The sequence below is a fragment of the Marmota flaviventris genome, chromosome 16, assembly GCF_047511675.1.
Source record: "Marmota flaviventris isolate mMarFla1 chromosome 16, mMarFla1.hap1, whole genome shotgun sequence".
Taxonomy (NCBI): Eukaryota; Metazoa; Chordata; class Mammalia; order Rodentia; family Sciuridae; genus Marmota; species Marmota flaviventris.
This window is the reverse complement of record NC_092513.1, coordinates 986,742-1,002,440: the sequence shown is the minus strand read 5'-3', so window position 1 is coordinate 1,002,440 and position 15,699 is coordinate 986,742. Positions and strand designations below refer to the sequence as shown.

The following is a 15,699-nucleotide window of genomic DNA, read 5'->3' as shown; positions in this document are numbered from 1 at the left end:
GGGGACAAACAAAAGCCCTCCCGCTTATGAGCCACTGCTGCTTCAGATGCTGCCTTCGCCAGCAGCCCTAAGCACTCGAGGCTCTCGGCATTCAACGGACATGTCACCGAATTGTCCCCTGACCATGCACATGTCCACAGCCACAGAGCAGAGATGCTTCTGCCCACTCGGTGACCTTCCCCATGACTGCACAGCATGGCTGCAGAATTCTTTAGGACATCTAGTGGTCAAAGGTCACTGACCTTCCATGAAAACGTGTTAGAGTCTGTAAACAAGTCAAAATAACACCTGGCATTTAGCCAGGGGAATGTTAGAGTTCGTAAACAAGTCTGGATGGTGCCTGGCAAAATGCCAGAGGGAGTGGTTTGAGAAGTAACAAAAGCGAGCCATTAAGTGTGGAGATTTCTTATTGGTTCAGTGCTGTATCGAGTTTATGCTAATTAGATAAGCTATGTGGAATGTATAAATACTGCTCCTGTCCTGCAATAAACGGCTCCTACTCCTGCTGTATCAAGTACACAAGTTATTCGTCACCCCCCGGTTATTTTGCTGCAGCAAGCCGGACTGCGGCAGATGGTGGCCCGTACGGGGAGCCCCGGGACACTCGGGGGTAAGTGACGAAAAAAGCTGCCCGTCCATAGATAGGATGGGAGCAAATCTGCTTGTCCCTAGACAGATAGGGCGAGAGGAAAAATGACCATTTCGAGAAAATGGAAAAGATTGATACAGTATGTTTGTGTCTTGTTTTGTCTCAGTGTATTGTATTGTCTTTGTGATGAAAATATGGAAGGGGTGAGAAGTAAATTACTAAGGGAAGGAGGCACCCCAGTGGAACCAAGAATAGTTAGGGCATATGTTGATAAAAGCCCAGGAACTCTAGTCAGAAAGAAAAAGAAAGTTCAGAAGAAGAAGGATTATCAGGAAAAAAGTTGCAGCAAAAGGCTATTACTAAATACTTTTCGTTACCGGAGGGTGCGTGAAGCGGAGAGGCGGCTGCCGAGTGTGCAAGCCGGTCACAGCGCAGCAAGGATTTTCCAAGAGGTGGTGGCGACTGGCCCTTCCCCGCCTCCTGGCCGGGGAGCTGGCTCTTCCACTGCCGGGAGCCCAAATCTAGACCTGACCTGGAGGCACACTCTCGCAGGCTCTTGCTCCCTGTGCCCAGTAGCAGTTTGAGTCCGGGACACTCCCCAGGGCGATCTGGGGCTGCCCAGGCGCTACAGCCAGCAGAAGACACTACCAGCGTCCCTGATGTTTGGTCATTTTCAATGCCAATAACTAAACTACAATGGTTCTCCCTGACCTGGAGGCTGATAAATAATGAGTACTATTAATGCTTATTTCAAATGCAAAAAAACCTTGAGATAATGTACTAAATTGTTCAGAAGGTTGTTTTCTTAGTGCAATGCTACAGGATTTTCTTTAGCCATCCGGAGTTCCTGCCTTCGTCCCAGTGCCGGTAAAGACCAAGGTGGAAGAATTTCCAGTGTTGTTGAGAACCGGACGAGACTTCGGATCAAGCTAGCTGCCTGCAGAACTTACCTGGACTATGATTTAAGCTAGCTGCCTGCAGAACTTTCCTGGACTGTGATTTACCTGGACTGTGAGTTAATCTATTGAGACACTGCTTTATCTGAACTGAGATCTATTGAGACACTGCTTTACCTGGACTGAGACAACAAACTGTAATCTATAACAAATTGTAACTCGGTATCTTTGCTAAAGGTGTCATTGCTGGTATAATTTTTCCAAGGGCTTCTTGCATGGAGCCATCAAGTGGCTTGGTATTGTGGCATTTTGTATCCTCCCTTTCTGTTTGTAGCAGGTTATTTATGGTGTTTCTCTAAAAACCACTATGGTCGTTATTTAAATTAAACAAAAGGGGGAAATGTTAGAGTCTGTAAACAAGTCAAAATAACACCTGGCATTTAGCCAGGGGAATGTTAGAGTTCGTAAACAAGTCTGGATGGTGCCTGGCAAAATGCCAGAGGGAGTGGTTTGAGAAGTAACAAAAGCGAGCCATTAAGTGTGGAGATTTCTTATTGGTTCAGTGCTGTATCGAGTTTATGCTAATTAGATAAGCTATGTGGAATGTATAAATACTGCTCCTGTCCTGCAATAAACGGCTCCTACTCCTGCTGTATCAAGTACACAAGTTATTCGTCACCCCCCGGTTATTTTGCTGCAGCAAGCCGGACTGCGGCAAAAACGGTCTTCATTTTAAGAACCTTCCTCCAAATGCTAGTCCGCTCCACACGTGAATAAAGGAAGCTGCTTCCAGTGGTTCACTGTGATGCTGTCCAGGCCTGCCCCTGCCGGAAGCCCTGCTCAGAGGGAGATGAAAAGCCCCTCCAGGCAGACAGGCTCTGCAGGGGTCGCTCCTCCCATGGACAGGCCCCGGGCACCCTGGCCTCAGCATCTGGCCCTGCATCTACTGGGGGCTCACGATGACCCTACAGAGTTGGCCAGGTCCAGAGAAAGGAAAACTTGGGGCAGAGAAGGGCTTTTGGAGAGTCCTATGAGATGAGGGTCCACAGAGGTTCTTCCAGAAGAAGCAGCTTCCTCATGAGCAGGGAACAGGCTGACAGAAAAGCAGAAAAACTGCTACCAACATGAAAAGACTTAGAGCTACGGTCCCTTCAAACATCTCAACCCACAGAGTCCACGCTAGGGCCCAGAATGGGATGGTCTTTCCTTGCTGGTGACTGGCCCTCTCTCCTGCCCAGCTAAGTAGCCAGGATTCTTTCTCCTGGAGTCAGATTTTGTCAAATGCAGAGATGTGTCTGCTAACTTCTTCTGATGACAACAAAAGTAGTATGTTTGCTCTTCAAATTGTCTCACAATGATCAAGAATAAATGTGCTTTGATCTCCAAATAAAGGCATAGGATAGAGGACAGAAAAGGTGTGTCCCACTGTCCACACACAAATCATAATGTGCACCCAAAGCCACTCGGCTGCCGTCTTCTTTGTGTGTGAGAGGACATTGTTCTCTGTCACTTGGCTCCAGCAGCCTCAGCCACCTCAGGACACGCCCGACCTCCACGTCGCGGCCAGGGCAGAGCCACAGCCAGCGCCGGGCTCCGTCGTCACGACCGAGTCAGGATGGAGAGTCAGTCTCCAGGACACCCTTAACGGAAGGCAAGCACCCCCTGGCGTGAACAGCGCCTTCCTTTCATGGTGTAAACAGCTTCTCCCCAGAGAAAGGATACTGTGAGGTAGAGGAGAAAGAAAAATGAGCCGGGGCCCTTCAGCTCTGGGAGGTTCCGGAGGCCAGAGGACCAGGGGAAGAGCCTCAGGGCATCATGCCTCAGGCCGGTGACCCCTCAGCTGAGGTCCTCACAGTACAAACTGCAGGCCCCGGCTCTCAGGGCAAAGCGGGCGCGGCTAACACGTGTACATGCTGGGACCCCACACCAGCGGGCCTGGGGGGACCAAGGAGCTGTCTCCAGAGCCCCCAGGGAGGCCAGGGCCCTGGTTATCCCCCTCACTCTACATATACAGCAACGTGCACCAAAGCCACTGGCATCTGACCTTAAAATCACATAAAGACGGTTGATCAACATCCTGAAAACGAGAGTGGAGACTGAGTCGCGGGGTGAGAAGAGAGAAAAACCAGGGGAAAGCTGTGTCAGCCATAGAGAACCAGGAGCAAAAGCCAAGGATGCAGAATCTGGGGGCTGATTCTAAGAGCAAACACACTCAGGGTTCAGTGGGATTAAAACACACACACACACACACACACACACACAGACATACACACACACCATGTGATATTATTTTAATTCTCTTTGAAATTGGTGCATTGTGACAAAATAATAGCAACTAAATTATCTCTCCACATTGACGTACCTAAGATGTGTGTCTAACGCAGAATACGGGTAGTTAACATGTTTGTGTTTATAACGTCCTTGTAGAATCAAGAACCATGTGACTGGGAAGGAAACAATTCCAACTGATTCCAGTATGAGTCATAATGACAGTCCTCAGCGAGGAGCGCACTGGGATGGCCCACGTGGCAGAGAGAGTGCTCCTGGCAGGTGACGATGAAACGGCCATGCCTCCGAGGCCCAGCACAGGCCCTGCCATTCGTGATCCCTCAGTTATCTTTACGGTAATCGCCCACAGGTGCCTGGTTTCTGTGGCAGCTCAGCTCTCAGGCTGCTGCTTTGTGAAGTGGACGTCACCTGGACCTCCAGGATCACTCTACAGCCAGATCTTTCATTCAAATGCTGATTTTTAAAAAGCAAAACCAACAGGATAAGCAAAAGGAAAGAATGAATCAGGCAATAAAGTGAGACTCTAGAGAAATGAACCTGCTCTTCTACCTTTCCAGCCGTGCCAGTGTCCAGCTGGCCTTCCCACGCACGGGCACGGGTTAAGTGTTCGAAAGTCTATCTGTGACGTCACTCACGAAGCAAGGACTGGACTGCAGGCCCACTGGGTGCAGGCCATCTAACAACCTCCCTCTATCGGCCTCCTCTCGGTCTTCCGTGGGTAAAAGGTGATGATGTGTCTTGAAGTGAATAACAGGGGTCTATATCCTACAGAACATTTTCATTAATGAAATCCACTCTTAAAACATCCCAAATTGGCCCTTCACAGATTTCACTGTTGTAAAGAGCGGCCAGACCCGACCAATCCACCGTGAGCCAGTCAGACTTGTGGGCCTACTCGCGGTTACCTGTCTTCTGCTGACACAACAACGCAGACGTTCACCCCGCCAGAAGGTGAATGCGCTGCTTCTGCCCTGTGGCTGCTGGGTCCACACTGCAGCTCTGGCTCACGTCGACGGCTGCCGTGCCTTCAAAGGCCAATGACCACAGAACTGAGGTCGGCTGCTCCCGTAATGCAGGCCCTGTCTGTAAGGCTAAGTGAAAACCCTGTGCTTAGCCAGGAACACAGCCGTCAGAGGACTGTGGACCTCACGAACCTTCCTTTCCAAACAGAAACAAACGGGAAGACACAGCTTAGCCTGACAAAGAGGGCATGGCTTCCCCGTGTCAAGCCTTAATGTTTAAAATCCCACTACGGGAAGGCCTCCTGCCAGTGCAGGGCCACAGCCAGGCCTGCTGCTGCTGCAGCCCCCCACACTCGCACGCTGCCTATCGAACGGTCAAAACGGGTGCTTTTCCAAATGCCACTTGTCCACACGGCAGCCTGCAGCCTGTCTTGACTCTGGGCCGCCCATTTCTTCCACACTCACAGAAAACACAGGGTCACCCGCAGTGGCCGCAACTCAGAGCTCAGGGCACTTTAGCTCAGGCCTCCAAGGTGCCATCAGCTGCCAGGTTCCAGTTGCACTCACAGGAGAGAAGTGGTTGTGCCAGGAACACCGCCGTCTCTCCAGGCCAACAACCAGCGGTCAGCAGAGGAAGACCAACAGTCCCTGGTCTTCATGCAGGTGCGGGCAACAGACTCGGCCAGCAAATCCTAGGCACCCAGGCTAGTCCCCTGCCCTCACAAGGGAAGGGGCAAGAACCACAGGGGGCAGACGTCTTCCCCTCAGTACGGCCCCGCTCCCTCGTCGGGCACGGAAGCTCCGCGGGCAATAAAAACATTAAAGCCTTCAATTTTCCCACATTCACCCAAAACTGAAGTTCAAGAGAAAATCTCTGCCAACATTGAGCAGGCTCGGTGTCACTGGAAGTCACCTCTAGGGAAGTGACGTTAGGGATGTGCGTCTGTGGAGCCAGATGAAGCCCGCGTCAGCCCAGTTCAGTTCACGACAGCTGCTTCTAACTGAAGGCTCACCCAGTGGACTCCGTCTTCAAGTCTGAAAGTCTTCACATTGGCCAGCACACACAGAGGCCGGTGTGCTCACACAGGCGCACACACGTGCGCACACGTGCTCACACTCACACGCCTCTGCATCCCTGAGGCAAGGCCTTGCCGACTGGCTAGTTTAATCAGGTCGTCAGGCCTTTTGAAATAGAATCACTCGCCTAATGGTCTCCTAGGAGTCTCTCGTTGATTCTTAAAACAGCGACGTGCTGAGCTAACCCTCCATCACCCCACAGCCGGAAAGGCGTCCAGAGAGGCGGAAAGCAGGACTCGCGGCAATGCCGACTGGTCTGCCCAGCACCTGCTGCCTTAGTCTTCCCGAGACGGAGCCTGAAGCTGCACCGTTAAATGACAGCAAGCTTTCTTCATAAGTCATCTTCAGTCACTTTGAAGACCCTCACACACCATAACAAAAGTCTCAGGAAGCAGCGCCAGCCACCTGAGGCCCGACCCCCACCGCGTCCTCCCACTCTGGGGCCCTGCACCTGTCACCGCGGCCCTAGGACACCCTCCTCCACTCACAGGAGGCAGCAACCTTGCACACAGCTCCTGGAACCACACAGACACGCGGTCCCCAGTGCCCGCTCCTGCCACCCCTAAACGGTGTTTGGTGCTCGGCTGCAATGGACTCGTTCCTTACGGGAGTCTTTCCACATCCCCCCCACCCCTGTCTGGCTCCGCAGTACCACCTTCCACTCCTCCAAGGACAATGTGTCCCCTGTGGCAGGGGGAGGGACAGAGGCCAGGCTGCCCCCAGGCCCGCCACGGGCACCCCCAGGAGCAGGCCCCCAGCGCCCTCTGGGCGAAGGTCACACCCCCTGCCCAGGGCAGTCTGTCCCCAGCCCCTCCGGCTGGGGTTTCTCCTTGGGAGCAACTCACGTCCAGGAGCCAGTCAGGTCAGACACTCGCTCCCCCACCCCTCCCCCAGAAAAGCCCCTCCCTCACTCCCTGATTTCTCCTGGTGCTGGCCAGTGGGTGCCCTTTGCCTGCCATCCTATGGGCAAGCTGCTTCTTCTCTTCCTCATGTCCAGCCACCCCTCATGCCAAAGTGGCACCCAGGGCAAGGGACACCATCCCGCCCCAGCTCAAGGGTGCTCCGGCATCCAGTGGGCAGAGACTGACACCCATGCACAGACACCACCTTGAGCAGCCAACTGCCCCCAAAGTCTGCAGCTCCCAGAAATCTGCTTGCAGGCTCTGTTGGATCTGCATGGGGATGGCTCCCAGCGGGAGTCTTCAGGGAGGCAGGTTTTCTGCAGACAAGTGTCAGGGTGCTTCCCATTGTCCCAGAAGAAAAGATTCCACACCAGGTTCCCCGCCAAGGTCAAGCAGCTGAGCTCTTCTGGCAAAATTGTGGGTCACCTGTGAGTTTTCCTTACAGCCAACATCTTTGGGAAATGCTGCATAAAGGAACCATCAGAGTCTTCACCATGGGAGACTTCGGGCTTTTGATGTTTGACAGACAGGTGCCAGTCAAGGAGCGCCCTGTGTTCCTGAACCTGCAGCAGATCCCCATGGTGACGTGACCACCGCATCCTGCTCTCAGGACACCCATCCTGTTTGAAGTTCACTGTGAAGGGTTCGTCTCAGCAAGTTCCTCAAAAATACTATCACAGAGATAAAGACCACCTGAACAGTCAGGCCCTACATTACAGGTGGCCAAAATCTGGAGGATTTATCTCCAGAAACAGAGTCTACACACAAGGAAACGTGGGGACATACTGACGAATAACCCTGGATCACAACCCTTCCCGTGTGGACAGAGGTTCCCCTGGGCCCACTGACACCAGGGCTGACAGCAGGGTCACGCTGGTCCAGATGCAACCCCCAGTCGCTTCCCCATGGCCCACTGGATTGAGTCCGTCCTTCAGGGACGTCACCAAGGGTGTATCTAGCTAAGTCACACCAAGGAGCCAGTTCAAGCCCAAACCATCCAAGCTGGTTACTCGAGACCTTCCTGTAAAAGTCACGGTTTGGGCCTGTGGGTGACCCTGCAGTGCCAACTCCTCAAGAGGAGGAGCAGGAGGGGTGCTGAGCAATGCAGCGAAACCCAACCTCAAAACAAGAACGGTCATAGAAATTCTAGAAAGCCGGGTTGAGACAGAGGCAGAATGTTTTGGAACTGGATTGATAGGGTAGTTACCTAAGAAGTTAGATGTAGGGAATGCCAACAGATTCTCGATGGTGAGGCTGAGTCTTGTTTTCTGAATTTCACCTCAGGAAAGAAGAAAAGGAAAGCTGGTGTTCTCCACGTCCGTGACTATTCCTCTACAATGATGCCGAAAGAGGAGACTGCCTCCAGCTCTCTGGGACTTAACAGAGACTGACACAGACAAAGACAGGGACCTTTGTTTTCTGTGTTTGGTAGCAGGGATGAACCCAGGGGTGGTTTACCACTGAACTACAACCCCAGCCCCTTTTATGTATGTACGTATGGATGGATGGATGATTTTTAATTTTGAGACAGGGTCTCAATATGTTGCTGAGAGCCTCACTAAGTTCTTGAGGCTGATTTTGAACTTTCGATCCTCCTGGCTCAGCCTCCCAAGTTGCAGGGATTATAGGCATGTGCCACTGCACCTGGCAAAGAGTGTGACCTTTGACCAAGTGTCTCAAATGTTCTCTCAGCATTCTCCCAGTACAACATTATTTTCCTAATGCTGCTACATCTGCCATGACGTGTTTCTTCTTGGATGAAGTAATTCCACTATTTCAGAAAATGTGGTCAAGAGATACTAGTGCTCCTGCTTCCTGCAACCTGCAAGTACATTAATAAAACTATACTCTGCAGCCACACAAATCCACAACTGGATGACTACCTCAGAGCATTAGTAAGCGGCTCCCATGTATATAACAATGTTTAAACATACAGAAGATGCCCTTTCCAAAAACAAATACATGGAAGGTAGTTCATAAAACTCCATGTGGTTCTGCACACACCAGTGTGGACAGTGTGAAGAAGACCCTACAGAGCAAAACCTGTGTGTCCCTGCAAAGTGGCCGAGAGGTCTTTTTCCTGCAATTCCACCCTCTTCCCACAGACGCAAAGTGGCTGACGACTTCACCGACTGTGGTCATCGCCGTGGCAGAGGCACTGTTGGAACAGCAAACACACAGCCCCGAGACGCTGAAGCACATGTTGACCATCAGAAGCTGTGTGTACCCACGTGTCTGCAGAGAGACACTCTGTCTTCCCTTCCCTGCCACAAAGCAGAAGGTCGATATGAGGGCTGCCGGGGTGTTTTACTCTGAGTGAAAGGGCTGTCGGGAGCCATTAGGGAAAAACCAGCACGCGCACTCCAGGTCCCCCACGTCCACAGCACAGCGCGGGAAATGTCTAGCAGCGCACACTGCCTGTGTCCTGCCCCACGAGCGTCTGAAAACACAGGTGCGTGAGGGGCCTGGGTGCCGTCTTCACCTTCGCAGGAGCCCGCCAATGAGGGAAGGTCCTTGCAAGGCTCAGAGCGAGGCGCAGGTCCTGTTGGGGGGAGCTCCCCCAGGGTGGTGCTGGCGGTGGCCTGCGCCCCTCACAGGCCGCCATGTTCTGGGTGGAGCTATTCAGCAGGCAGCCTGGTCATGGGATGGCTCACCTGCATCTGTGCCAGTCACTCGCACCTTTGCTGAGCACCTGGTCTCCCACCCATCTCCCCCTTGTGGTTCTTCTGTAACTGAACGCTGTCCCAACATGGGTCTGGGCCCAGGGTGTGGGTCAGAGTTTCCATGTGGCTCTGCCACATTCCAAAGCTCCACACACCATCCGCACCATCCCTGACTTTGAATTTTTCCTCTTCCCTCATTAGCCCAGAGAAGTAGAAGGGCTAGGGGCGTGTTTTCGTGGTGAAGCTTGTGCTTGGTATGTGCAAGCCCTAGGTTCAATTCCAGCATGGATGAAAAAAAAAAAAAAAAAGAAGGAAAAGAAAGTTGTAGACTGAATCAAAAAGCAGCCAGGAAGTGAAAGCAGAGATTATCTCAGGTAGACCAGATGTTCAGAGAGAAGAGGCGAGAGGTGACCAGGGAGGGGGGCTCAGAGGGCACAGAGGGGCCAAAGCAACAAAGGCATGAAATGCAGCCATTCACAGATCTGTTTGCAGGGGAAACATCCTGTGCCCCAGGAATCCAGCCAACCAACAGCAACTGCATCAGGAAGGGCGAGGTCACCCTTCTCCTGCTTAGAGCTTCTAAAGAGAGCAATGAGATGCTGCAAGAGAAGCCAAAGGAAGTACTGGCCTGGGCACAGCTCACCCTCAGAGTGAGAGTCCTGACTCCACCAGCAAGTGAGCAAAGAGTCCAACCTCACTCTCCAGAAAAGACAAAGAGGGTCTCACCAACAACTCTGATCACACTGAGTTTTGCAACTGTGAGGCAGACGGGTAAGCCAAGCCACTGCAGAAGTTGGAGACATGAAGAACACAGGTGTAAGGGCCTGATATGATGCCACCTGTGATAGGTGCTCAGTACACAGGACTGAGCATCCAGGGAATGAGCGGCCAAAGGTCCAGGAGCACGGTAGCAGTGTTGAGCGCACTGCCCTTGGAGTAGTCTAGGAACCTGAAGGGGCCAGCAGCCAGAATTTAACCTCAGGCATATGTATCATGTGTATCTTTATAGGAATAGCTCAGGCCCCATACCCAGCATCTGCTCAGCCCTGCACACAGTTGGTGCCCAAGGAAGTGTTTCTGAAACACCCTCCCAATGCTGAAGTCTGCAGAAGAGGTGCACGTGTGTAAAGCCAGGTGTGTAAGGCCCGGCCTTGGGATGACTGATCCTAATCAGCAGCACCTCACAAGCAAAGGCTGCTGCAGAACTCTGGGAGCTGCAGAGCGGTGTGTCGAGGAAGCGAGGGAGTGGACATGCTTGGACCACCTGAGCAAGGATATCACCTTATCTCCAACTCGCCACAGGAGAAAAACCACTCCCACAGAATCAGTCACCAAATGCTACCCTCGGCCTTAACAGGGTTTTGTTAGCCATGGGGTTTAACAGTGATGCTTAAGCTCAGCCAGTCAGAGGTGACCTGACATTGGAACTGAGATGGGAGAGAGCCAGCCAGGGGAAGATCCGTGCAGAGAGTGGCCAGTGGTAGAGCTGAGCCAGAGACACTGCTGGAGGGGTGCTGGCCTCACACCAGATGGACAGTGCAGACAGCAGAGATGCCCTGTCCTGTGTGTGGCTCACAGTAGTGTGCTGCCTTCAAGTCCCCGCTTTCCCCAGTGGCCTGTCTTCTCCACAGGGCCTGTGACTGCTGAGTCCCAAGGTTGGTCGCCTCCTCCTCTCCTCTCTTGGCATTCATGACCCCCTTGTCCCCTAGCTCTCTCCAGGCTGTTACCCCTCTGCCACGCTATTTCCCATCATGGTGACTCCAATCAGGAAAGCATTTCCTCTTTGGCCCTGACTGTCACTGACACTGTTGCAATCACTTGTATCCTCACATCTTAGCCTCTGAGGATGCCTTTCCTTACCTGTGCTGTCATGAGGCTTCATTGCTTGCCCAGGTCACTCAGCCAGCAGGGCAGAGTGGAACTGTCCCTGGCAAGATGACTGTAACAAAATTACAGCCTTTCAGTGGCTCACTGAGGACCCTGAAGACCTTGGCACTTCTCAAGAACCATGCACAAGTATCCATCAAAAATGTGGGTGAGCCTGGTTTTATGAAATTGCTAGCCCACTTTACAATGCTGGCTTTACAACACACTGCAGAACTGGCCACTTAAATTTTCATTTCTCGTGACAGCAGGTGCAAGCTCTTGAGTTCTGAAATTGTCCTTCTTGTTGAACCTGGTTCCTCTAGGTTGAGAGAAATGCCTCATTGCTTGCAGTCCCCTCTGCATAGACAAGCACAATCATTAGCAAGTCCCCACATGGGGACATACTGCTCATTCATTTAGCAAATGAAATCATATTGCCGAGTTCCAGATGTTTCTTCTGCCATCTTGATGTCCTGGGAATTGTAAACAGATTCTCATGTATCTGACTTTGGTCCTCCTCTCCTATTGCCTGGCCTTCCAGGATGGGGAACAGGGTCTGTCCCCTCAGAACCCAGTCCATTATGTCACAGTGAAAAAACTCACCCTTGAGTGAGAGCAGGACTCCCAACCCACTTGACCTCATCATTCCCCTTCTGGCACTCAATGACCTTGTAGCAAGTTCCTCCTTCGCCAACCCAGCTTTCTGCAGAATTTCATCTCTACGCTCAGGCAAGGCTTGGAGCCAAAGAAATGGCATTTGTGACAAGGAGAAAGCCACGAATGCTGCACACAAAGTCACATCATAGTTTTGCCTGCTTTCTAAAGCTTCTTTGGACACTTTGTGACGAGTGGGTAGCTCTTCACAATGCAGTGGGCAGAACTCCCCAGTGTCTGTGCCAGGGACACAGAGCATGGAGAGCCAAGGCCTAGATACAAGGAGCTTCCTGCCCTCATCCCACTTGCACACCTCCCACTGCCTGAGCCAGGCAGGCCCTAGGGGCCTCCACTTGACCTTAATGTCCAAAGGTCCTTGGATCACCCCCATGCAGTTGCTGGCCTCTGGAAGAGCCTGGGCAGGGCTCAAGATATGAAATCCTCCCTGGGATTCCATTCCAGGCTTCCCCCTGCTGCCATAGCCAAGTGACCCCCACATAGTGGATTACAGTGGCACTAGATGGCCTCTAATGAATTGGAGCCCAGTCCAAGGGAGCCAGTCCATGACGGAATGAGATGGGGGAGGAGGGGAGATGCCACACCTGGCCTCCAACCGGAAGCCCAAGGTCCCCACGCTCCCCCTGGTGCCGCCCACACAGGGGTGCCAGAGAGAATGCCCCACGTCCCCAGGGACCTGCTCTGAAGACGCCCCAGGAGCGAAAATGACACGGAAGCAGGATAGAAGGTCCTCCCTGTTCAAGCAGAATCCAGGCGAAAGAGGGGAGCCCTAGGGTAGTCCCCAATCCGCTAATTAGCAAATGCGGGAGGGGGGCAGGGTATGCGAGGTTTGACCCTTGAGGCCTCCCACCACGATTTTTGTATGTTCGCATCCACCCTCCATTTGCTGAGTGACCTCTGAGGATTGCAGAAATTTGCTGAATGACCATTTGCTGAGTGACCTCTGAGGACTGCAGGAGAGAAGGCCCTAGGGCCAGGACAGTTTTCCATGGAGGGGCCTCTAAAGACAGCTGCCGGCGGAGCACGAACCCAGGAGCCTCAAGGAGGGAGGAGCTGGGATCCTTCTGGCGTCCCCCAGCCTAAGCCCCATCCCCCCCAAACCGCACCCGCAATTCTGCCTCTACCGGCCCTCGCGGTCTCCGCCGGGCAAACCCCCGCGCCCAGGGCCCGGGCAGGCGCCCACGCGCGGACACACGCGCACTCAAGCGCGCTCTGGAGCAAACGGCCTCCCTGCCGCCGAGGCCCCAGCTGGCGCGGGGGGCGGGGCGGGCGGAGAGGCCGAGAGGGCAGGAAACGCCGTTAATTGAGGGAAATGCACACGGATCGCGCGGGCGGCCTTTGAAGTGCGCCTCGGGGCGGCCAGCCCCTCCGCGCCGGCGAGCCCACCCGGCGCGCGCCCTCCCCGGCTGGAGCACCGAGGACGCCCGGCACAGATTCCCACCGGCGGAGGCTGTGGGCACGTTGTGACTGCCGCGCAAGACCGCCCGCATGGGTCCTTTTTGTCTCCCCCGTCCCTGGACCCCCGGCCAGACCCAGAGGCCGGACGCTGCGCGCCTGACCCTGCGGGCTCCCGCGTTTTCTCACCCGAGAGGCCGTCGCGACTCGACCTGATATATGTACACGTATAAATACAATGTTCGTCCAAGTGACATTCCACTCCCCTCCCTTTTTCTTTTCATCATCAGCAAATAAAGATTAGCTGGGAAGATTATAGAAAGCATTTTCGGGCTGCAGCTGATCTTTATTCCAGAGGCTTTGTGATGATATTGATGATGATGATGGTCAAGTGGACAGTTTGATTTTTGTGTTTGGAGCTAGTTATAAAGAATCAATATTATATCAAGGGGTAACTTTCGTGATAAAGGACTTTAACCACTCTGGCTATTCATCATAAGTCTGTAGCAAGCAGATAGGTCAAAAGAAATTATATTGCACTAAAGAGTGAGTCTTCTTATCTCTCCCATACCAGGGGAATAAGGGACAAGCCGATCGATACAGTAGCTGCTGTATACTTCTTGCAATTATCAATAGCTGATTTCGCCTTTTGAGGCCTGCATCTATTAATGCAAGCTAATAATAATCGTTTGAGCCTCCCTGTAGGCAAGGGAGTCAAAGCTGTAACTCCCCAGCATTATTTTATATGATTATACTTGCTGAAGCGCCCCTCCCTGGCCACATGCAGCTGCAATAAAAAGTCCAATCATTAGGCAAGAAGTACTTCAACAACGTGTGCACCCCTCGGTGTGAAGATAGCCATGTGCGGTTTCCCGTGTATGCCATAAAAAGCTGTGGGATGCTTGCCTGCCCGTGCCTCCAGTGAACTGGCACAATGTCTTGTGAAGAACACACAGGAAGCTTCAGAGCACTCCGACCAAGGTGGATTTATATGCTCTGCACACAGCTCCCACCTATTTAAGACACGTGGACATATTTATCTCAATGGATTTGCACACAGAGGAGGCAGGGTCTTCCTAGCAGTGTGAGCAGGGCAGTTATCTTGTACCGGATTATTTAGTTAGATCCTTTTATTTTTCTGGGGAAAGTTAACTTCAAGTTGGTGAACAGAAGCTTGTATAAAACATTTTCCAAAAAACACAAATCTATTTTTTTTTTGCTACATTTTCTAGCGCCCCCCCCCCATGTAATGGAAAAGCAACATCTTTATAATTGGCACTTGACATGCTGTTTGCGTTGGGCTGTGGTACACCAAGCACAGATTTCCTGTTGATGGAAACATTTATCATCGTGATTGCCCCAGAGTGGCAGGTGGTGTTATCAATTACCTCTTCTTACCAATAATAATATTAGTATGGTAATATCTTTGCTCAAGTGAGAACCAATTAGCGGTCACTTGTCACAGCATTAAGGACACAAAATCATGCTGAATTTAACCCTAAGGACCTAGAACAAAAGTTGGGGGTGGGGAAGGAACTGAAGCGAAGGAGATGCCCAGTGAGTAGAAAAAAAGGAACTTTGGAAGGAAAAAAGAATACAAGGCGACCCCCCCCCAAAAAAAAATGAAACCCCTAACATGTGAATGCCCAGTTTGTATTAAGTTTGGGGAAATAAACACATTATAAACAAAATGTCAAATGCACCTCATGAAAAACTGTCTTTTGTGCATTTGGGGCCAGGTAGCTTCCATGAACTGTGACTGTAACGTTAAATTAGGACTATTCAACCTCCCCTTGTCAAATCAACCTTAGATAGGCTTTCTGTTTTATCTGAATAAATGATACAAATTAAATCAAACACCTAATTATATGTTTCACTAATGTAAAATATACAGTATTAATTTGTAAATAATATTATTAAGCAGACAAAATAATAACATGTCACCTCTTAAGATGAAAACAACATGGCAAGAGGAACAAGACAATTAACAAATTAGATTTAATTATAGGAAAGAAAAGCAACTTTTGTTTTTGCAATAGTGTTTAGGTATTGCAATATTTTAATAGACAGTGGTCATGTGATGATAAGCATGCATATGCCTGGTGCCAACTGAGTCAGTGTCTGCACCTCTGCTCTATATTTCTGTATATTAATCTGTACACAACCAGAGCAAGCATGCTGCCTCTAATCTGTGAAAATACCTCATTGACACTTTGCAATAAATATATTATTGCCACTAAGGCTTAAAATACAAATGCTTTCATTAAAGCTTGCCACACTGAATGAAAACTGAATAAAGGTTTCCGATCTGAGTGTGGGGAGGTGAGAAACAGAAAGGAACAGGTAAATCAGGAAGTTGTGTGCCTTTTCGGCTTTCTATCCTCGACA

General features: G+C 51.4%; 1 long non-coding RNA gene across 1 annotated transcript; it reads left to right on the top strand.

The window, feature by feature from the left end:
* Positions 1-315: 315 nt before the first annotated feature.
* LOC139702145 (uncharacterized) lies at positions 316-2,140 on the top strand. The gene is made up of 2 exons (XR_011704735.1): positions 316-610; positions 1,399-2,140. It is a non-coding gene; the product is annotated as an uncharacterized lncRNA (long non-coding RNA).
* Positions 2,141-15,699: the final 13,559 nt, after the last annotated feature.